This window comes from Canis lupus, chromosome 15 (genome assembly GCF_011100685.1).
Source record: "Canis lupus familiaris isolate Mischka breed German Shepherd chromosome 15, alternate assembly UU_Cfam_GSD_1.0, whole genome shotgun sequence".
Taxonomy (NCBI): Eukaryota; Metazoa; Chordata; class Mammalia; order Carnivora; family Canidae; genus Canis; species Canis lupus.
The window spans coordinates 31,898,957-31,923,470 of NC_049236.1; the positions used below are offsets into that span (position 1 = coordinate 31,898,957).

General features: G+C 36.4%; 1 long non-coding RNA gene across 1 annotated transcript; it reads left to right on the top strand.

Annotated features, from left to right (window-relative positions):
- Window positions 1-646: 646 nt before the first annotated feature.
- Window positions 647-6,846, top strand: LOC111090028. The gene is made up of 3 exons (XR_005369957.1): window positions 647-1,744; window positions 3,404-3,945; window positions 6,789-6,846. It is a non-coding gene; the product is annotated as an uncharacterized LOC111090028 (long non-coding RNA).
- Window positions 6,847-24,514: the final 17,668 nt, after the last annotated feature.

The following is a 24,514-nucleotide window of genomic DNA, read 5'->3' on the forward strand; positions in this document are numbered from 1 at the left end:
CCAAATTACGTTTCACAAAATAATCCTGTAGCATTCCAAGATAACCAATGTTGAGCAACAAACAGCAAGCATTCTTATTTTACATAACTTGTGAAAGGCCCATATTCAAACTCTCATAATAATAATAATTATGACCATAACAAATATATATGACCTAATAAGTATGTACAACATTCAATTCTTTTTATGAACTAAATTTAAGTGGCAATTCTAATTCAAATTGTACGCAATTGCTTATAAGGGCTACTTGTTTTTTTTGTTGTTGTTGTTGTTTTGTTTGTTTGTTTTAATCAGAGTGACTCAGAAAAGCTCATGGTTTTCAAAGAAATGCTTGGAAATCAACATAGTTTATACAGGTCTCAATTCAGTTAAAGAAACCATCTCAATTAAAAACCACCATCGCATAAAATCTATCTTAATTCGTAGACCATTAACAGGATTGATTTTTTTAGTTGTATTGTGATAGCAACCCCACATTAAAGATATTATGACCAACATGATAGAAGACTGTGAACTTTCTGTGAACAAAATTTTAAGATATTCTATTTCATTTTAACTTGATAGAAGTGGTCATAATTATTTGACTTTATTTCCTTAACTTCTCAAGCTTTTTTTTTTTCATTTTATTCTCATAGCCTTATGAGGAAGAGAAAATACACTCAACTACACATAGTGGATGAAGCAGCTGAGGCAGAGGGAGAGGAAAACTAATGTGTCCTGCCCTTCTAACCAAGTCTAATAATTTCATTTGGGAGAAAGAAAGAATCCTTATATATTGCCATAAAATGGAGACAAAGTAATAATTCGATATAATCTAAGGGAAGAGTTATTAGCATATAAAGCTGGTCCAGAATCATTTATTGAAGCACACCAAAAATGAGAGGTTGCAATCAGCGATAAACTGTGTCTTTCTGGATTTAGCAAACAGTATAGTGCAGAGGTTAGGAACACAACAGTCTTCTGTATCAGATTGCTCCCAGGTTTTAATCCCAATATGATTATTTTCAATAGGCACATTATGTAATCTTTGTCTGCCTCACTTTCCCAGAGAATTTAATGGAGAAAAATGCAACCACACGTGGTTATGGTAAAAATGAACTGGGTTACTTTATATAAAACCCCTAGCAGAATTCCTAGCTTAGTGCAAGTGCTCACACAGCTGTAGAAGAAGCAACTGTTGGAAGTCATCACTGAACACGAAGAGTTTTTTTAATGGATGAGGGAAACGGTTATCAGTAGGAGCTCTACCTGTGACAGGTGCTTTATATTTAGTATGTCTCTAACTCTAGACAAGCACATCCACACACCTCAAGCTTACAGTTAAAGAATGGGCATTTTGCCCACTTTTAGCAAGGTATTAAATAAGTTAAAGCATATACAAAGGGCTCCCAAGAGCTCCTGACACACAGTACCTATTCAGTAAGTGTTAGCGCAGAGTGAAGAAAAATTAGAACACGTTCTGCTGGCCATGAGAGCACATTATACATCATAGGGTCATTACAAATTAGCCGTGTTTTGTATTTGGCTTATAAACCATGTGCTAAGAATAGCAAATATCTATACACAAGTGGAAGCTCCTGAGTAAAATGTAAGGCCCTTTAAGTTTTCTTTAATAATCAGAGTGAAGAAAGGCAGCAGGAAAGACACATCTACTGCTCAGCCGAAAGCAGCCCTGACACGCCATTTCCTGGGACTGGTACTGCCAGCATGTGATGGATAAATGGTCTGCTCTCCATCTGAGAGGGTAAGTTTCTAGGTGACTTGAAAACAGGCATCCTTCCAGAACACTGGGAGGAAAAATAGTCTGTAGCATTAGCCTCAAATTTACCATCACTAAAAAAGTCCAGTTAATTTTATCTGCTTAGAAACTGTACCATAGGTGGGTATAGAGATTCAGAGATTAAAAATATACTGTTCGCTCTCTTTAGAAGCTCATGGGCCTGTAGGAGACACCCGCAGATAAACAAATAACCTTCTTCAATGTGGCAATTACACTGAAATAAGGATAAAGGGTGAGGGGATAATATATAATTAATTCTTGCAGAAATTTAAAAAAAACCTGCAAGGAAAAATATATATAGCAGTAGATATTTCTTTGCTTATTTGATTTATTCACTTTAAGCATGCTCACAAGTCAGGCTATTATTACTTTGCTTGACTTGGGAATTCAGTTAAAAATCAAACCAAGTAGGATTTGATCCAGCCTTGACAGTAATCTTGGTCTTTCATGTCGGAGTCATGTCTGAAATATTAATTATGCTCAAGAAAAATGAAGGCTATTTCCCAATACTAAATAAAACACTGAGTTTAACTGCAAAGTTTACATTAAAGAGTCATTTATCATTCATCTCATCTCTATGTAGTATTATTAGTCATTACTAGTACACAAAAGCAGAAATGTCATGCTTATGTTTTTCTAAATGAGCTGTTATTGCCCAGAATTAGGACTAGTATAGTACATAATGTATGAAGGCACACAGTACTGATTACTTTAAGTAGGTGTTTTGCTTGAGATCTGTTTAATATTTCTCTGTAAAAGTTTAAATTATTTTCATGCAAGAGAACTTCACGGCATTTTCAACTATGGGGTGATACCATGGAAATTACTGCATCCCTTACATGGAAAAGAATGTGATGCCTTTCTTCAAGCACTGTGATACTGAGCAGGTTTTCATATTTTTCCTGTTCAACTTCACACATCAAATGTCATTATAACAACTATGCTGTAAAATAATTTAAATAACTATATGGGAAAATTATGGGGCTTGGGATGGAATAGTGTTCCAATGTAATAGTTGTGTCTCTGGGGTAGAAAAGATTCTAATTTAGACCTGATTTGGTGCTTGGGAAAAAAAAAGAATGAACGTGATGTTTTTATGGAACTCCAAAACAATAAATATAATGACAAGGCAAAGAAGTCAAAACATAATTTTAAATAATAAATCTGTTCACACTATCAAAAGATAAAGCTGCAAAGTAAACTTCACTGCTCCCCTGCACCCCACCGTTTACCAAATTAAGGTGAGTTCCAATGGCCCTCTAGTGGTGATGTATTAGGGTTAGAGATTTTTACACTCAAAGGGTAGAAAAGCTATCTCCTTTCAGAGCTACTAAAGTGAAACATGTTCCTGTAAATGCCAAATTCTAGGAATATATTTTTAAATCTCCGTGTGGGATGTAAGTAGAAAAATTCTCCTCAGCCAATGTGGGGTTTCTTCTTGTACCCCTCAATAAAAGATATGTCAAGTGAAGATGACAAATCGGGATACCACATGGTACATCATAATAACGCAGTACTTTTGCCACATTAAATTTTGTAAAAGGTTGCAGATGAGTCACAGTACAAAGTTCTGCAAGAGCCACCACATATCTCTTTATTGCACCTTAATTTTTTTTTTTTCAGCAAGCCTTCTCTTACTGGAGCCCTGGCATTTTCTTCAAGAGGACTGCCAATTGTCTTAATGTTCCTACGACGTGCGTAAATGACTGAGGTTTCAGATTAGAAGGCAAGAGCCGTCACCTCCTGCCCTGTCTTCTTCCTAGGGAAGGTTCCTGAATCTTCTGGACAGAGCTGCTCTTAAGAAAGCCCTCCCAACATGAAATATATTATAAAAGATACATAGCATTCCATCTACAAGATACTGTTTGGTTCTTGGCCATAACAAATAGTGGTCCTTAAGGAGAAGGATGCCACAGCTCCCTTGCCATAAGGAGCCTCTTGATGAACTCATTTTTATAAGTTTATGCCCAAATGTCCCAAAATGAATCATTGGCATTTAGAAGCTTTGCCCCCATTTGTCTTAAAAGCCAAACCGAACCAAACCAACAACTTTGCTAGAGCAGAAGTCATCTATGATCTTGTAGGAAATGAAAGCAGTATTAAATCCATTCAGCTTCCAGCTAAAAGAAGACTCCAGAGCTCAGGAAGGAGTGTTGTCAAAGACGGTAAGAAGTTACATAACATGTGTGCTTCTTCACCCCACAATATCCTGCTGCCCAAACCACGGCAGATACTGTGGATGGTGTCAGTCCACAATGGACAAATTAGTATTATTGAAAGGAATAAATAGAGGAAGGAAGAGAGAAAGAGAGAGAGAAAGGAGTCAGTTTTTCCTGTTTACATGAAAACCATTCTGAGCACAAATACTCTTTAAAGGAAACAAAGAAAAAACAAATCACTTTTCAGTAATTTATTACGAGGGGCTAAGATTTTTCCTTTTTTTTTTAAAGAACATCCAGACTAGGGGATCGCTGGGTGGCTCAGCAGTTTGTGCAATTCTGGAGTCGCGGGATCGAGTCCCACGTCAGGCTTCTGGCATGGAGCCTGCTTCTCCTTCCTCCTGTGCCTCCCTCCCTCCCTCCCTCCCTCTCTCTCTCTCTCTCTGTCTATAGTAAATAAATAAATAAATAAATAAATAAATAAATAAATAAATCTTAAAAAAAAAAAAGAATATCCAGACTGATAATTAGGGTAAAAATACCATGAGATTGTAAAAGCCAAATATAAAATCAGATGATTCTTTTGCAACCAAAATTTCCTTCTTGTGTATACTTACAAGAGACTTGATAATTATTCAGCTTCACTATCAATGCCAAAAAACATAATTTGGTATCTGCAGATAGAGACAAGTTATGTTCACTTGAAATTCATGGGGGCAACATCTTTCTTTTAATTTCATTTTTTAGAATTTTTTTCCTTGATTTTAATGCCTAGGACTATGGTAAAGGGTATTGACTTTCTGATTTTTTAAAAAAAATTTGTAATATTTAATGCTCTTTTGATTAAAAATATTTCTTAAAGGAAATATGATGCATATATATGCAGTAGATAGGTTCATAAGTGTGTATGTATGTACATTACTTATATGCATGCAATATATGTGTGGTATGTATACATATGTGCACGCACATACTCACACACCCACTCAATCTTGACCACATCTGAGATATATGAGTTTTTCCTCAGTAGTGATAAAATTTGAAGAGAGAAGAGTGAATGAAATTTTTCACTATATCCCAAGGGCAAGCCAAAGATTTTTCTGGCTACCTAATGTAATATAATTGTGCAATGAGAATTTAGTTTAGTGCTTAAAAATATTTAGCAAAATCACCAATGACATGGATATAATTTGGGCTACAAGGAACCATACTCATACTGATGATGCATGTAAAGTCCTTTGCATAGAAGAAAACTATGCATTCCCTTAGGCTGTGAAGTTTTAAGTTAGATACTTTATCTAACTTTCCTGATTCTTTGAGTTCTGAGTCTTCCAGGATGCCTTATAGATTGATGGCCAACCCCATGAAAGACAAAGCAGATGTCCACTTAAGTTGAAACTTAGGCCTGCCATTTAGTACGTCTGTGCCCCTAATTCATACTTCAAATCTCTGGAACTGTTTTCCTATTTGGAAAATAACACCTAACTCCAGTGTTATCCAAAGATTAAGTGAAACAAAACATGCCAAGCATTTTTGCATGGAAATTTTTATTATAAGTGCTTGGTAGATGGCAATGCATTATTATTACACAAGAAGAACGAGTGTGGCAGTAAGATAATTTGGTGCAAGCCTGGGAGGAGGGTGGTGAAGGGTCAGGAGGCAAGAGGGCAGATTGATTACTGCTATATATTTAAGGGGATTGTATTCATGGAATAACTTCTCAACTTCCCACTTCACTTTTCATTTTTGGTCATAGACAGCCTCTATGATTTTTCCTTTGTTCATGATCTAAGGTTTATTCTCAAAAGACTCTTTATGGTGAGGGGGGTATAAATATAGGTAAAGTGATGGATGGGACACTCAAAAATTACTTGCAGTCTTATGCACTCAAACAAGAGAAATATGGAATTTAACTTGGAATGTGATGTACTGTATCGTTAGTAAATTGAAGTGTTAAGTGTATGCAAGAGGAATGAATTATAATTATCACTTTTTAGAATGAAGAAAACTTTGGGTTCTAGAACAATACTCACCAAAATGACAGAAAAGATTAAAAAATCTATGATCTCCCTATTACTGCATCTCTTTAGCAATATCAATCTGCTTTTTTGGTACACAAAATAAAATTGTCTTCTAAATATGTCTAAATTCCGTTGTAGATTAGAGGCATCCAAAAATGAGCAGTCTTTAAAGCTGATTTCATTAAACATAGGGAACCAGCTAAACAGAAACTTGAAATCCTGCAACCTTGGGACTGCCCACAATTTTCCTTCCCTGTCTTCATTATCATGGCAGTCATCTGAATTTCAGAAGTTAAATTAAGATGGAACACTCCAGTCTAAACTGAGTTATAATATATGCAATTAAAGTTATAAAATGATTTCCAAAATGATAATATTTTACCTCCAAATGTTACATATGTATGGAAGCAAAAAAAACCTTGATTTTAGAACTATCATGTTGGGAGCCAAGAAAGAGATTCCACGGCTTGAGTCCACAATGTGAAAGTCAAAGACACATGAAGTGGATACTTGCAATACAGCTTTTCATTGAAATCATCAAGCAACGATTAACCTGATCGTGATTTTCTAGAAATAAAATTATATTCAAACGCATCATCTTAATAATAGTGTTAATTGATGGCTTACTCAGGTGTTCAGAGATTCACCGTGTCGCACAATGGAATTTTGCAAGCACCTGTTACTTTTAAGGGTTGAGCAAGTTTTTTTAAAAAAGTATTTGCTTTCCTGTGAAAATGTTCTTTTCTAGGCAATTTATTACTGTTTTTTAAAAAACTGTAATTTACATTCCTCTAATCCTTTTGTAAGTAATGATTTTTTTTTCCACAGGTGCAATGAAAGACTATGTCAGGGGCACTTGGGTGGCTCAGTCAGTTAAGCATCTGCCTTTGGCTCAGGTCACCATCCCAGGATCTTGGAATCGAGCCCCACATCAGGTTCCCTGCTTAGTGGGGAGTCTGCTTCTCCCTCTGCCCTCTGTTCCTCCCCCTGCTTATGTGCTTTCTCTCTCTCTCTCCCTTTCTCTCAAATAAATAAGTAAATAAAAATCTTTGGGGCACCTGAGTTGCTTAGTCAGTTTAGTCTCTGCCTTTGGTTCATGTCATGATCCTGGGGTCCTGGGATCCAGCCCCACATCAAGCTCTCTGCTCGGCTGGGAGCTTGTTTCTCCCTCTCCCTCTCCCTGCTGTTCCCCCTGCTTGGGCTCTCTCTCTGTCTCGAATGGTTGCATAAAATCTTTAAAAAATAATTTTTTTTAAAAAAGAAAGACTGTGTCAGAACAAGACAAGCACAAGCTATGCCACCTATACACAGAAATGTTGCTACATTTGCTTTGTTATTTGCACCTGAGCAAACAAAAATTGGGAAGACAAAAGTGTTTATTGAAAGTTGTGGTTAAATATTTCTCCAATTTTTATTATAATTATTTCAGAGTTTTCTTCCTTCAGTGTTCCTGAACACACACACACACACACACACACACACACACACAGAGAGAGAGAGTCAAAGAAAGATAGCATCACAGTTTAAGGAGGGATTGGCTCAAGTGTCAGAGAGGTAGAAGGAGACACAGATGAAATATTATAGAAGGAGACCCATGGAAGGCACATGCATAGCAATTATTATGCAGCAGGCATTAGCCTAAACATTTAATCACCACAACAGCCTCGTGAAATAGATGCAACTATTATCAGCATTTTATGGACCAGAGAGACTAAGGTACTGGGAGACTAACTATCGTGTCCCAAGTCTCACGGTTCATCAGTGGTATAGCTGGGATTTGAGACAGAGGTTTTGTAACCATGCATTTAATTACCAGCCAGACAAGGGATAAAGAAGTTTGAGAAAAAGGGATCCATTCCTGTAGGTCACATAAAGGAAAGGAGTGCACTGGTTTCAGCAACAAGGAAGTCATTAATGCCTTTTGTCAGAACTGTTTCAATGGGAAGGTGAAGATAGAAAAGCAGGCTTTGGTGTTGCTCAGTGAGGTCTTCTGTGGCAACTCTTCTGACTTCAGATTTTTCCCAGTTTTTCTATCCAAGTAGGGATCTTCTTCCAGAATAAGACTCTGAGACTGCATTTGACAGGCAAGATCTTGATCAAGGAATCCACTGTGTGAGGAAGAGAGAAGGAGCCCTATAGGGGGAGAAAAGGAAGTCAAACTTCCATGCAGACCTACAATAGTTCTAGAGAGTCCGACAGGGAGAATTGGGGGATTAGTGACCATTAAAATTGTTTTACGTTGGGTTAACATGGCTCAGCTATAAAGCTGGTTATAAAACTACTCTTGGCTCAGTCACCAGACGTGGCTGCTCCAGGCATGGCGTGGCCAGGGATGGGGTTGGGGTGGGAGGCTGGCAACTGGAACAGAACCTGAAAGAGCTGGCAACTGGAGGCCCTCTGCTAACCAAACTATCTGCGCAAGTCCTTGGACAGGGAGTGCTTACCATACCTTCCAATACATTTTCGACCTTTTATTTCCTTATATTAAATCTCATATGTGGATAATTAAAAATGGCCTTTTCCCCCTCTGACTGGTGCATAGACTGTAAGCAACTTTTGCGTTAGATTTTTAAGTATTTCTTTGATACGGTCTTTTTAATAGACCAGTAACAACTTGAGGTCAAGGACCTTATATTTTCATCTTGTTTTCTCAAATCTAACAGAGCAATGTGACTCATAATAAAATGTGTTGACGATTGAATAGGTGGGGCATTTGAAATAAGTCTTTAAGGATGACTAAGAGTTTACCAGTCAGAACACAGAACCAAAGGCTAAACAGCTTGTGTGCTAATTAAGCTTGCAGTAATTGTGTTTTTTAAATATATAAATGAACAGTTTACATTTATCCACTGCACTGCAAAAGCTTATTCAGTGCCCCCAGCAGAAGTCTTTCCAAAAACATTTGGGAGAATAAGTAAAATGCACTTATCTACTTTCAGATAATTTATTTAAATGAAAATGTTTTAGTATATAACCCATTTTCAGGGGATTTTTTTTTAATTTAAAATGTATTTGTAAATTTCATAAGTTTTAATTCAATGTAAGATGAGAGAACAAAGATGACCATTTCAAAGATGTGCTTTTAAAAATATAAAGTCATTTTCTACTTGTATTATACATTATACATTCTTTTCTACCCAATTTTTTGTTTTACTCAATACTAGATACTGCTTCAGTTCCTCTTTTATAAGGGGATAATAATTTATAGATTTTTATGAGAGCTGAATTAAATAACATTTAAACTACTTAAGTACCTTGGTATAACAGATACAAAAAGATGCCTTGTTTTTTGTACCTTAATTATCTTTTAATTTAGGGAAAGGGCTCCCTCTCATCTCATTTCCAGCACCTAGCACTATTTGATCCATGGTACATGCTAGGTAAATGTTTTCTGAATCAATATAAAATTAATGAAAGTGGGATCAAAATCATGATAAAATTTTTAAATATGATAAATCTTATCTAAATCATGATAAGAATTTAAATTTTAAATTTCCCCTTAAAAATCAAAGGGGAAAAACTAGTTGCAAGTAGATGGAAAGCAGGTAAGACTTTATTACACTGCTCTTTCTTCAAACACCTTCAAACATTCAAGCACAATGTTTCTCCACCATTCAAACAGATTTTCCTTTATAAATTTGGAATGATGACTGAGGAAGGGAATTTGAGATTATCTACCTCCTCTTTTCAGTTGACAGTTATCAAGATTGCACAATGAATTTGAGGTAGTCTGAGTTTTGGAAAGTCAACTCTCCAAGCATATCCAGTGGTCTCTTCTTCCAAGGCCCCAACTGGATGCCTGAAACTGTGGCTAGTACCGAACCCTATATATACTATGCTTTGTTGTAAACATACATCCTTATGATAAAATTTTATTTATAACTAGGCACAGAGAATAACAATAATAAATTTATAATAATAAATTAATAATAATAATAAATAATAAAACAGAAAAATTATAACAACATGCTATAATAAAAGATATGTGAATGTAGTCTCCCTCTCTCAAAATATCTTATTGTACCATACTCACCCTTCTTATGATGACATAAGATGATAAAATGCCTGCGTGAGGAAATTAAATGAGGTGAATGACCTAACCATTGTTAACCTAGTGTTAGGCTAGTATTGACCTTCTGATGCTACAGCAGGAGGATCATTTACTTCAGGACCTCACTGACCCAGGTAACTCAAACAGCCGAATGTGAAACAGTGATTAAGGTGAGGTGGGGAAGGGTGAGACTGCTGTAAATCACAATCATTGTTTCTTAGTCAAAAACATTGATTATAAGGCCACTAATGTGTCTGTCATCTACTCCTCCAGAATTGTAAAAGACAAAAGTATAAAATAGGTTTCTCGCCTGGGTAAATGATCTACATGCTTTTAATCCAGCAGATCTTTATTTGTCGTTAAAGTTATTTGTTTATATAATAAATTCTTGAAACCAGTAAAACTACCTCCATAATAGATCCATTGATGTGATACAATATAGTCAGATGCTAAAACTGCTCATTTCATAATTTACTCAACTGCTTGCCTAAAGTACTCATCCTGCTTGTCACCCGAAGCATGCCCACCCTGCACTGCCAAGGTAAAGTTTTGTTTGATCCAAGGTGCCTGGGGTACTGAAAATTGGGATTCCAGTTCTGGCTTCATGTCTAACTGAGCCACATTACAAGTTGGGAGTCTCTTTGTACATAAACAAGGATTTATATAGCTCGATCTGAAGTTTCTCTCCTGCTTTAAAAGTTGTAAGGTACTACAGAGCACTTTGCCTTATTTTACTCTTTCTTTTCTGATTTCCGATGGTGCTTCCTAACTGCTATCATATAATATGGTGGTTGGAAAATAACATGTATAGCTTTATGTGACTTTCACTTTATCATTCGTATGTCTTATTTCCTAAAAAATTGCAAATTCTTCAGGAAAAGGTTGTACTAGCCTCCTTTCGTCTTTCTGTGTCTCACTTATTGACTAGTACTACTAAAAATACACTTGATACTTCTTGGTTCATTTTTAAAAATCCAGTGTTCAAAAACTTAACCTTGGGGAACGACTATATAAGAGGGTATTGCTCTACCAAGGAACTGATATTTGAGAGGTGTGTGGAATTGTCAAACTACATTTACCCACACCCACCCTCGAGGAAATGAATAAATGGAGTTTGGACTACCAATGCCAACCTCTGCCGGAATAAGTACAAAGAAAGCAGTTGCAGAAAATAAGTAAAAAGAAAGCAGTTGCAGCATTTTGATGACAAAGGGTAGTGAAGGTTCTCTTCTTTATGTCACTTCTCCTTTCTCTACCAATTAATCTGGAACACTTCTCCTCATTCTGAATATATCTTTCTCTTCCTTCTCTTCTCCCACTCTCACATAAGGCTCGAGAAATGATTTTTAATGTGTAGACTGAGTGGTCTTATGTGATCCTCCTAAGAACCATGTGAAGAACAGAATTTAGCATCTGAACGGTGCAGAGTGAAGAAACTATGAGGTCAGAATCCAGACTTCCTGAAGCAAATCTCTCCAAGTTACTATATAAAACCGGAAGCCAAAAAATAGTAATACATCCTCCTTCCCCACTTGTGTTCTAACTTTCTTTGTAATTTTTTTTTGTCCTTAAATCTCCTTCCTGTTATTCTGAGGTTATGTGAATATCAGATAATAAATAAGATGCTAAACACTCTGAAGATAAAAACCAGGACATAGATCAATCTTTAAAATAAAATTATGTCCTCCATCTTGGCAATAAAATGACTATACCTAATAGGTACTGTAATGTGAACAATACCTTAATAAAGGATATTTGTGAATTTCATTATTACAGACATTTCCAAGATAGCCAACATTCAGAGGGAAGGAGCTTATTTTTGAAATGTTGGACCACTGTTCTCTCTTGCCTCCATTTTGGTAGATTTTCATGGAGACTATTCCAGAACTGGCATAGGAGGATGGTGAACTCTCATCTCTTCTGTATTCCTGACTTTGGCTTCTTAGAATGTCCGATTTTCTTTTTAAACACTCTGCAATTAATCAAGTATAGCCAATTTAATTTTAAATTGTGTATGCCGACTATTTTCCATGACTTGTGATGTTAATCTTATACCTGATTGAACTGTGATCTTCTAACTGATTAACTTTACCCTTTTCTTCTTCTTGTAAAAGCCTGCAGGTAGGTACTGATCCATTCCAATTAATATCTAATGATGATAAACTAAAGACAAAATTCCAGCTAACAGCTTCCATCTGTGGATATGCATAAAATATCTGCTTCTGGCAAGTGACACTATATGCAAATTTTAAAATTTCAATGCTGCAGGAGTTACATAATGAATTCATATATGCCAAAAATAGAGATTCCCCCACTTTTCATCACCTTCCCTTTCTTTAATGCTCAGGAACCCTATAAATATAGTTAGAAATACACTTTTATCTGTATTTATTTTTCTTGGTATGCTAGTCTTAAATTTTCTCTTGTCATGGTTGCCAGTACCAATGAATACATTATATTTTGGTTCTTATGTTTAAAAAAAATGTAAAATTCGTTCAATTTAACTAGTATTAATTAAAGAAATTGAGAGGTGCCTGGGTGGCTCAATGGGTTAAGCATCTGCCTTTGGCTCAGGTCATGACCTCAAGTTCCTGGCATCAAGCCCCACTTTGGGCTCTCTGCTCAGTGGGGGAGCCTGTTTCTCCCTCTCCCCTTGCCCAAACCCCTGCTCCTGCTCTCTGTCACTCATATGTGCTCTCTCTCTCTCAAATAAATAAATAAAATAGTTTTTTTTAAATAAATTGACATTACTTTTGGTATCATTGTAACATTCTTAAGGCTAGTGCCCATGTTTAATTATTACCATGTTCCCCTAGTATCTTATATTTAGATTCTACTTGCTGCCTTGAGGCCTCTTCATATTTGCTGCCAGCAAAACTGTCCATCCATATGATTCACTGTACTCAGGCTTAAAAGTGGGTGTAAGTAATATATTCCAGGTGCCACTACACAGATTTTTAACTCCTGTTATTTCAGAAAGGAAATCGTTCAATTCCATCTCCCCCCCACCCCCCCGCCCCTTTATCTTTCTCTCTCCCTCTCTCTCCAGGAAGTGTCTAGTAGGATTTCAGTCATTCCAGCTTCAGTAAACATATATTTCTGTATTATTTTAGTGTTAATTCCAAGAGAGTGTCATCCAGGAGAGAGCCCTGTCCTTAAAAATAGTCAAATTAGTACATTAATTGACATTAAATGGACAAGTCTTAACAGTATCCAAGGGCTCAAAAAAAAAAATATTAGCAATTTGAAGGCTCAGCAATAAAGACATTTAGAGCCTACATTCTGACATCAAGAAACGGGGCATCTGTGGTTTAACAGTAGAGCTCCCCTGTCTGCTAGTAAGTATGCTGCTGTCTTACTTGACTGGGAACCCGGTAAACTCTAGAAATTAAAGAGAGGAAAGGTGGTGAAGAATGAAGAGATCTCTTTTTCTAGGCATTTAAGAGCACATTATATAACTTCTACAGCACTCAATGTGCTTTTTTTTTTTTTTTTTTTGAGTCAAGTGGAAGATAGAAAGGTAAGTTGTCATTCTTTTGATGGGAAAAGACAACATAGTTGTTTTTTAAATCATCTTGTGGAAAAGTATATGTGTTCCTCACATTTCAGTAGCTCTTAAAGAGTATACTTTAACTTGTAAACCATTCAGGTTAATTCTTCTCTCACTTGAGGGATTCAATTATGAAACATTGCCTCTAGTGAGAAAAGTAATTCTAAAAACATATTTGCATAGGTACTGTGCTTTGTCTGTTTTGACCTTTATTTTATCCTTTTTAGATACTCGCTGAGTTTAGGTGGGTTCTTTGAATCTCCAAGGTATTAGAATAATGGCAATTTTATGAACAGTAAGTGTCCCAGGAGTAGAAAATGTGAGCTTTGAGAAACATAAGAAGGTTGAGAGTTTATCCTTTGGGAGAAGGCACAAAATGAGGAATCTCACTGGGCAATTTTTTAGTTTATGGGAACTCTGAGAGCAACAATTCTCACTCCCAGATGGATGTTTGAGAAGAGCAATTCAGTGACTGTGGAGAGGATGAACTTGGATATGACCAATCAAGAATGAATGAATTTAATGTTATAGAAATTAAGTAAAAAGATATCGGACAAAATACCAGAGATACAATTCAGGCAATAGACCTATTAACCTTGAGAAGGTAGGAATCAGCCAATCATTTTTTTTTTTTAAGATTTTATTTATTTATTCATGAGAGACACAGAGAGAGAGAGGCAGAGGGATAAGCAGGTTCCATGCAGGGAGTCCGACGCAGGACTCCATCCCCGGTCTCCAGGATCAGGCCCTGGGGTGAAGGCGGTGCAAACAGCTGAGCCACCCGGGTTGCCCATCTGATACAGGTAGAAGTGTTATTTACCGGTGAACACAGTTCCATGTTCAATGTCTTACTGAGCTCTGTAGTGGGCACCTTTGGAAATACTACCCAATTAGAAACGACAAATACCCACCATTTGCTTCGTCGTGGATGGAACTGGAGGGTATTATGCTGAGTGAAATAAGTCAATCGGAGAAGGACAAACATTATATGGTCTCATTCATTTGGGGAATATAAAAAATAGTGAAAGGGAATAAAGGGGAAAGGAGAAAAATGAGTGGGAAATATCAGAAAGGGAGACAGAACATGAAAGACTTGTAACTCTGGGAAACGAACTAGGGGTGGTGGAAGGGGAGGAGGGCAGGGGGTGGGGGTGAATGGGTGACGGGCCCTGAGGGGGCCACTTGATGGGATGAGCACTGGGTGTTATTCTATATGTCGGCAAATTGAACACCAATAAAAATAAATTTATAAAAAAAAAAAAAAAGGAAACACTACCCAATCACAGCTGCCATCTCTTTATCCTGGTTCCTTCCCAGTGGTCAGCGTTGGCAGCCAGGTAGCTTAGTGCACCCCTTTGGCTTATCGCCTTGGGGGATTAAATCAGAGGCCACTCAGTTCCTGATTGAGAATGTGCAAAAGGAAGAGACTGTTGTTTGGGGTGGCTGAACTACCAAAGCACAAGTCAGGAAACAGAGAATAACCATCTTTCATGAAACAGATGAACCAGAGGCCAGAGAGAAAATTAAAGAATGTATACAGAGAAGAACAGAGATGTGAGAACAAAAATCAAGATGGAATTGAAGTCCCTCATATCAGCATTTGCCTACTTTGTCCCTTAAGTTTCCATAAGACAGCCCTAATCTAAACCTCTTCTGTCTTTTTTACCCCCCTTAAGCTAGTTTATGTAGGTCACTGCTAGCTAAATCCTAAAGATTGACTCAAGTATTTCTTCTGTTTGGCAGTGAATTGCTCACTTTTTAATATTTCCCAATGAATTACATTTATAAGGAGAGTCTGCAGAGGTGGATAATATCACCTAATTACATTCAAAATGAGAAATCTATTACTTGTTATTAACAAAAAGAGATGAAATGCAGAAAAAATTATTACTGTGGTTGTTGCTATGGCTATTTACCTCCCTTTTACTACTGATTGGTTTCAAAGTTAAAGTTAATACAGACTACATTTAATATTAATGCTTAGTATTAAATATTTAAAATACAAAAAATGCAAAATTATGATCCTTTTAGGAAGACACTTTTTAATCTTATAAAGGAAGAAAAAAGTGCATATAATTCAACTCGGAAATTATGTATTCAATGTGGCTAACACTTTGATATGTACAAGAAGTGGCTGGGAAGCTTGTTAAGAAAAGGTGTGTGGGGGGGTACATGCTAACAAGTCTGATACTGCTAGATATGTTTATTTGAGTTGAACAATTAAATAAGTGGATGATGGATGGTAAGAGCCAGGTTTCTCCCTGTTGGAATGGAAGTTTACAGGTCAGCAAGGTGAAAAGACTAGAATCACTCATGTGGTGATGGAATAGAGTTAGAGACACCAGTTAGAACTCATAATTAGGTTAATATATTTGGCTTCATAGTTTTAAATACATATGGTTGCATATTAAAATACTCTTATGTATGTGTACATAAGCAGGTGAGCATAAACATATTTTCTGTTCCATCAGCTGAGTGTACCTAAAAGAAATGACACCCCAGAAGGAATAAGCACACCTAGTACCTTTTCTTCTTCCAAGAAAAGGAAACATGGGTCCTCAGAAAACTGGCTCCTTCTTCACTGGGGGCAAAAAGGGTGAACCCAAGGCATCTCATAGTTCCAGGAAGTAAGAAAGTGATAAAAAATAACAATAAAACCCATTTTGATGAGACTATCCAAGGTGCATAGAAGACAACTGAAAGAGCTCTCAATGACCACACTAAGATACTTTGAGCAAACCGAATAAAGGAGCATTACCTTATAACCCAAAGTATAAAATAAATATCCATGAGTTTAGATTGACATTAATAAATAATTGAATTAAGTATTAAAAAGGGAGAGAACAGACAAATCTTCCATGCATCAGCATTCCAAATAACTTATGTAGATACTCTGGTCTAATGGAGATACATGTTTAAATGTGGTGTGTGAGCATAGGAACTTCCTTCCAACGAGTACAGTGTGGAAAAAGAGGGGGTAAGTAATTTGGTGGTGAAGAAACCTGATAAACACTACCTCAGCTAGGTGATCAAGGTTGACATCAATAGTCATAAGTCATGTTGACAGGATGTATCCTTGATATGTGATGTAAATTGAAATCACTCTCTTCCATTTTCTTTTCTTAAACTCCAGTCTACTTACGAGAACATCAGCTAAATTTCAAGTGTGCCATTGTCAGTGCATTATATATAATACTTTACCAGTGTTCCTCAAAATTGTAAAAGTCACTGAAAGAAAGCCTGAACATTCATAGCCGAGAGGAGACAAAGGAGACATAATAATTATATGTAATGCAGGATGCTGGAATAGATAAAAGAGGGAAAAACTAAAGGAATCTGATAAAGTATGGACTTTAAAGTTAATATGCCAACACTGGTTCATCTGTTGTAACACACATACTGTATTAATGTGGGATGTTAATAATAGGGGAAGATTCGTGAGGGGTATAGAGGGATTTTTCTATATTATCTTCCCAATTTTTCTGTGCACTTGAAATAGTTGTTAAAAAATAAGGTCTATTTTGAGGGAGGAAAAAAAAGTAGATTCTCAGAGGACTGAAGTGTACTACTGATTCTAATTCCTCTAGTCCTTAACCATATTTTGAGGAATACTGGCCTGATGTGTGAATTTCTTGAGAGTAGAAATCGTCTGCTTATCTGGCCAACCCTCCCTTCTAAGTCTACTTTCCTGGATTATCTTTGCCTCCTGGATTTTTTAAAGTTGGAGATCTTGAAGGGTTGGTCTTAACATGTTTTTTCTTTCACTTGGGGTGTTTTCTGTCACTTGCATCCCAAATCCAGCATGAAAGCACCCATCCTCCCAGCTGTGAGGGATGCATGAAGAGCCCTTATGTGTTGGAAGAGACTTCATTTAATGACTAGCCAACATGAGACTACAAAGGCCTGGAACCTTTCCTTACTTTGGGGAAATTCTGTTCTGGTTTTAGCATCCCTGTGTTATGATCTGAGGCCTTCATATTTCATCATAGTCCAACTTCTCACACTGTCCATTCTGGACACTTTTTTATTTCATATTTTTTTTTATCCTAAGATTTCTCTCTAATAAACTGCCTATCTGTTAATTCTCACTATAGAGCCTGTTTCCTAAGAAATTCAAAGCGCAACATCACTGCATACTTCCTCCAGGAGTGATTTCATCCACATCAGTGGTTTCCTTTTCCTTCTGTATTGTTATCATTAATTTCTATCTCTATCTTAGATCTCCTCCAAATGCCAGACAATATATCTCACAGAAGTCTCAAAATATTCACTTGAATACCTCACAGTCAGCTAAAAATAAATACGCTAAAAGTGAAAATCAAAATTTCTACTCTGAAACTTAGTCCTCTTTCAACTCTACTAAGTGTAACCAAATAAATTCTAAGAATTTACCTATGGTCTAGATGTTAGTATCATGTACAAGACTGCTAACATGGTCACCACTGAATAGAAGAGTAGAGGCCAGTAGGTCTAACGTAAGGTATTTAGGTATTTTCCTAAGCAATTTACATGTATAGCTCTTTTACTTTTACTTCTCCCAACAACTCCGTGAAGTTTCATTATAGTATTTGTTTAAAACCTTTTTAACAGAAAACCACCATATAAAGAAGTATATAAATTGTCCAAGGTTCTAAAGTCAAAACAGAGATTTGTACAACAATAATGTGTCCTAATATCCACATGTTAATTATTTTCTTATTCTACCTCACTGACACAAGTGTTGGTTTGAACTTTGAATGTATTTAGTTGAGACAAATAGATAAAAGGAACAGCTGGTCATATATGTTGTGGTTGGTAAGAATCACAATGGGCAGAAACACATTATTTGTCCATAATATAGTTTTTAAACCCTCTTGGACTCGTTGAAGGTGAATGTCAGCTCCTCATTACCAGCAGAGAAAATTCCTGGGTATGAAATCCATCTGAACAAATTTATATTGGTTTCCTTTCTGTTAGCAAGTTTGGATTAATATTACCCAAATGCAAAATCTATCTAGCTACGTATCATTGATCTGTCTATCCTCGTGTGTATACCAGAGTCAGAGCCTTTCCATCTATCCATCATATGAACAAGCTAGAAGCCAAAACTTGATCAATTATCATTGAAATCTCTCTAACACTCCACCAACCAATTTTCAAGTCAAATTATACTATAAATGTATCTGAAAGTCCCTCACTTCTCAGCATCCAAACATGACTCTCACCACCACCTCTATGACTTCAATCAGGATTCCCCTCACCTTTACCCTTGATGTTAGCTCACGGACCCTGCAAAGACTCCTTACCTAGTCTCCCTCTATCTACTTTTGTCCTCCTAATCCATTTTCTTTCAGTACCATAGAGTACTATTCTTAAAATAAAACTATGATCACATCTATTTCCTGCTTAAAACCTTTCAGTGACTTCCCTTGCTCTTAAGACAAAGACCAAAATGTATATTATGCCTTGCAAAGTGGACTATGCTGGTTCTTTTTGCCTATCTTCCCCTGGTCAGTGCTCAGTTATTACTCCTCTGTCTGACTTCTTTCAGATCAATTAGCATGTACCATGGCCATGCCCGTGCCCACCTCAGGACTATGCCCATGCTGCTTTTTCTCTACAGAAAGCTCCCAACCCCATATCTGAGTTGACTCATATTTCAGATTTCCATTCAATCAACACTTTTTCAGAGGCTTGTAAAACTCCCAAAAGTAGATCAGTGTTCCCTACTATACTATAAACTCTCATAGCCCTTGCCTTCTCCTTTATAGCTAAGTTGTCCAGTGGTTGACAGTTAAATTCATTTTAAGTTATGGCCAACTACACACAAGAACAACTTGAGAAATCATTCAAATATATTTTGGACATTTTGTGTATTATATTCACAAACAACTAAACTCTTTTACAATTTGTATTGGATTTAATGATTTCTAGTGGTTAAAACATTTTATTTCAAATACTGCATTTGGCTGGGGGCAAGGGCAAAAGCTGGTCATCTCAACCAGTTTATGGAGATACCTCTGGATCAAAACTTTCTTCCCATAAAACCAGCCTTATTAAAAGTAAATTGTAAAGCATAGGAGACAAATAGCTTAGGCTTTAAAAAAATCTAAGGAAAAAAAGAAACCCAGCTTATTCATTGCCAAGATTCCATTTTTCACAGAACTGTAGGACCTTTGGTTTGTAAAGCATTTCATTTGAAATCAATATACCTTCTCTAACCCAGTGGACTGGGTTTAGAAACAGTTGCCTGGTCTGATATCCTAGATGAGGAGCATGATTTGAAAGTCAAAGGATCAAAAAGTAAGTGGGACATGAGATTAAAAAAAAAAAAAAAAGTTGGTGAGACTGGCCTTTATAATGCTTGAGTCAGGGGGCACCTGGCTGACTTGGTCACTCAGTAGAGCATGTGACTTTTGATCTCAGGATCATGAGTTCAAACCCCACACTGGACATGAAGCCTACTTAAAAATAAATTAAAAAAAAAAAAGTAAAATGCTTGAGTCAGGACCTTCATTCTAAAATTGGCTATCCCGTATCTCCTGCTGGGTGACACACAAGAACCAGATCATGATGCTTATGTACCGGAGTAGGTTATATTTAAAGTCTCAGTCATCTCCTCTCCACCTGCCATTTTCTATGTTGCATTTGCATGGCACATCTTGAGCAAAATGTGAAGACTTTAAAGTATGATTACATGGTACTCTTCTCTACTTTCCGAATCATTTGTCCTAATATTTTAGGGGTAAAACACTGTTCAAATCCAGGAAAGAAAAAAGAAGTATTTTTCTTTTTTTTTTTTTTAAGATTTTATTTATTCATGAGAGACACACAGAGAGAGACAAGACATAGAGGGAGAAGCAGGCTCCTCGCAGGGAGCCTGATGTGAGACTCGATCCCTGGACTCGGGATCATGCCCTGAACAGAAGGCAGATGCTCAACCACTGAGCCACACAGGCTTCCCAATATATTTCATTGAACACCTAGACAACATTGTCACATTTAATTCTTGTGGCAACCCTGATACTGCTGATAAAAAAAAAAAATCCACTTCATAGGATGGGAACCAGAGAGTGCAGAAAGAGCAACATCTTTTCTACATTACAAAATTCCAACATGGGATCTATGTCTCTTTTTAATGCCCATTTTTTCCCTATTATGCCAAGTTAGTTATCTGTTGCCCTCCAGGTCTTTGTACTTTCCCCCTCTATCAAAATGTAAGCTTATTTTTCCTTATTTCACACAATCTAATTCATACTTTGATAGCAGTTGCTTGCCCCCCGTTGAAGACATATTCATTTTAAGTGGTTCCATATCTCTTTATGATCTGCAAGGGTTAAAAAATTTCATTTACTGAAGGAATTTCAGACTTCAGATGAGCTGTGGGGGACTGGAAAGCCGTATTAGGATCAGTTTTTTGACTTTGCAGGTAAAGCTCACTTAACTTTTTTTTTAGGGTGACTGCAATCTGAAAGAAGATCCTGCTTCCCATCAGGCTGAACCAGTTCTCAGTGGAGAATGACTGAAGGGCAGGAGAGGCAGCCACTGCTCTAACTGCCTATTTCAGGCCACTCCTGGCTGTTGGGTAGCCAAGGGCTCTTTCTTCACTGGCTTCTCCTAAAGGGTTTTTAGAGTAATGTTTCCACAGTGACAGAGCAAATAGGAATCCCTCAGAAAGAGAATAACAATCCTCAGAATTAGGGTCCAGATATCTACTTTTTTATCAAACCCTAGCAGTCTAAACAAACAAACAAAAAATCACACTTTGAAAAACGCTAGTGTGGAGACAATCCTTTCTGCCTATGAGCCTGCTAAGTGTCCATACTGCAGATTTTCTTGCACCTCTACCTCTTTTTTCCTAAACTTTCCTGTCCCCTCTTGTGCCAAGCCAATGACATTATTTTAGTTAGTAATATATATTATTTATTTGTTATTTATCATTTACTAATCTTTCCTCTCTATAGATTATATACTTTTGAAAATCTCTGATATAGCTCTCAACAACAACGTAGTAAATAGAAGAGTAGATTTTTTTTAATAAAAGAAGTATTACTCTATTGGCAAAGCATATCCTAATGCTATTAATACTGAATGATGTTCTAAAGTTTATATCAACTGTCATATTAGTATGGCAAATCAATATTTTTGACCTGCAAGAAAGAGAAAACAAGTATGTTGGTGAAGAGAACAGAAAAACATTTTTTTTTTTTTTTTGGCCAGGCTTGACCTTTATCAAGATGATGGATTGAAATGACCCAAAATGTTGACAGAATGCTTTTGCTGAGCTTTTGCTGAGATGACCAGATACCATGGACGCTGGAGTCATTATAGCCCAGAAACAAAGCCAATTGAAGTTAGGCCATTAGCCTAATAAAGATGGAATAAGGAGGCAAGTCTCTGTATTTGTCTTATCTTTTATGGATGAGTTTTGGCAGAATGGTTAAATAAGACTTAAATTACAGTTTCTCTCTTTTGTCAGCCAGGTTCCCAAATAACATTACCATATATGGCATTTTAAGGACTACTAACAAAGTCTCTAAAACCCTTTGGCTATAAACTTTCTGAGGAACATCATCTAATCTCATTGTTTCATGAATCATAATTATAAAATGACTCTCCAAGCTCTATCTCAAGTCGTTCTTTTCTGGGTTATAGTCCTGAATTCCTAACACAAATTCAATATACCCACAAAAATGTGAATCACTTTCTCCTCACTAGAGCTCCCTCTCTGGGAGTAATTCTACTTCTAAAAATTCTGCTAGCATTCTCTGAGTAACTAACACTTAAATCCAAGAGGATCCCTTCATTTTTCCCATATTAACCACTTAAAACCAATTTCTCATTGAAGTCTTTACATTTATGCCTCAAAATATTTTTCTAATTTCCAGCATCATAACCGTGTACCAAGTCTTAACTTCACTGTGAGTTTCCTTACATATATCTCCATTTTTTCCCTATTCAGCAAATTCTGCACTATGCCCTGAGATTGATCTTCCCAAATTACAGCTTTTTATCCCTCAGGTTTTCAATAGATTTCTAATATCTATAAAATTGTTAACCTTTTGCCGAGTCATTGAAAGCCATTTCTTACTTTTCTAGCCCAATCCTAAGCTTTTCTGTATGTACTTTCAAATTTCTATGAATAGGTGTATTGGAATGAATGGTGACTCCCCTAAAAGATGTCTACTTGGAATCTCTAAAAGTGACCTTATTTGGAAAACAATCTTTGCAGATGTAATTAAGGATCTCAGGATGAGGTCTTCCTGGATTAGAATGGCCTTAAATCCAACAAATGTCCCTATAGGAGAAGAGACAGGCAGAAGACATGGGAGAAAGTCATGTGAAGATGGAGACAGAGATTGGAGTTATCCAAGTCAGAGAACACCAGGAGCCACCAGAAACTGGAAGAAGGAAGGATTTTCCCTAACGTCTTTGGATGGAGTGCGACCCTACTGACACCTTGATATCAGACTTACGGCCTCCAGGACGGAAAAAATAAATGTCTCTTGTTATAGGCCACTCAGTTTGTGCTAATGAATGACAGCAGCTGTAGGAAATAACACAATAGGTCAACTGAGTCTTCCTAATGATATCTACTCTTGTGGTTTCTCTTGTTTAGGATACTCACCATACTTTTCCTCCTGCAAAAATGATAGTTAACATGTTTAAGCACATACAGCATAAGGAACACTGTTCTAAGAAGACTTTCCATATATGAAATTCTTCAAATCTTTCCTTGCCCTATAAAATAGCATCATTATCTCTGCAAATAAGTAGGTATATATTCCAGAAGAGCTAAACTGAACAGAAATAGCCTTACTCTAGAATCCACTCTCCTAGTGGTTTCAAAAACATCAAGGCCAAAGTTCAAAACATGGCCTTGAATTTTTCCTAAGAACCTATCTAGAAGAGACCTTTATGATTTTCTACAGCTATTTTGTTAAGTACCACTCATGACAGCATATACTTTATTTATTCCCCAGATAGATTGCAAAATGCCTAAAAAAGGTGCCATATCATATAAATATGTATCTCTAATTTTCTTCTACAGAGGCTGGCATAGAGTTCCTCTAGGTTCAAAATAAATAAGTCATTGAATGAGACCATGTGGTAGAAGACAAATAAAATGACCATGTTTAACACAAGTTTAAAAGGGTAAAACCATTTGTCTGAGTCTGTTTTTAAATAAAAAGAGGCTGACCAGATTTCTGACTCATCAATGCATTATTCTCTCACCATTGGGTCTCTTCTTACTTTATCTAACATACTTAGGAATACAGAAATATATTTAAAATATTTGGTTTTAGTAATCTTTATTAACAATAATTTCCAAATAGAAGACATATAAAATAATGAAATTTGACAAAACTGGGAAATTTTTCAAATCTTTAAAAAATAGCTTGACAGATTAAGTGAGTGTTTGTTAAAATAATTGGTTATTTGGTTTTATTTTCAAATGTAAATGTGAAAAAATATAAGAAAGCCAATGCTTTGGGAACACCAAACCAAGATGCTAAATTCAGTGACTTATGTATTCTCTGCAGGGATAGAAAGAATGACTCACCTCCTTCTTCCTTTTCTAGCCTCACTCATTCTTCTTGAAAAATTTGTATGAAAGCAGAATCATCTCAAAAGACATGAGAAACCTGATCTAAAGCATCATTTCATGAATTCTAGAGAGGAGTTTTCCCAGCTCTGATTTTATAATCCATACAATTTTGAAAGGTGATAATTTGTATGTTTCAGTTCAAAAGTAAATCAATGCTATATCTATGAAAAAAATATCTAAAATAAGCATGTTGCTTATTTTTTCTTTGTAGAAATAAGTATGAAGGAAGTGTTTTAACAAGTATAGTTTTTAAAATCATTGACAATGAAACAGTATCAAGCATTAAATATGAGGATGCATAAAAAGCGTAAAGTTAAATATTTTCTCGGGATGCCTGGGTGACTCAGTGGTTGAGCATTTGCCTT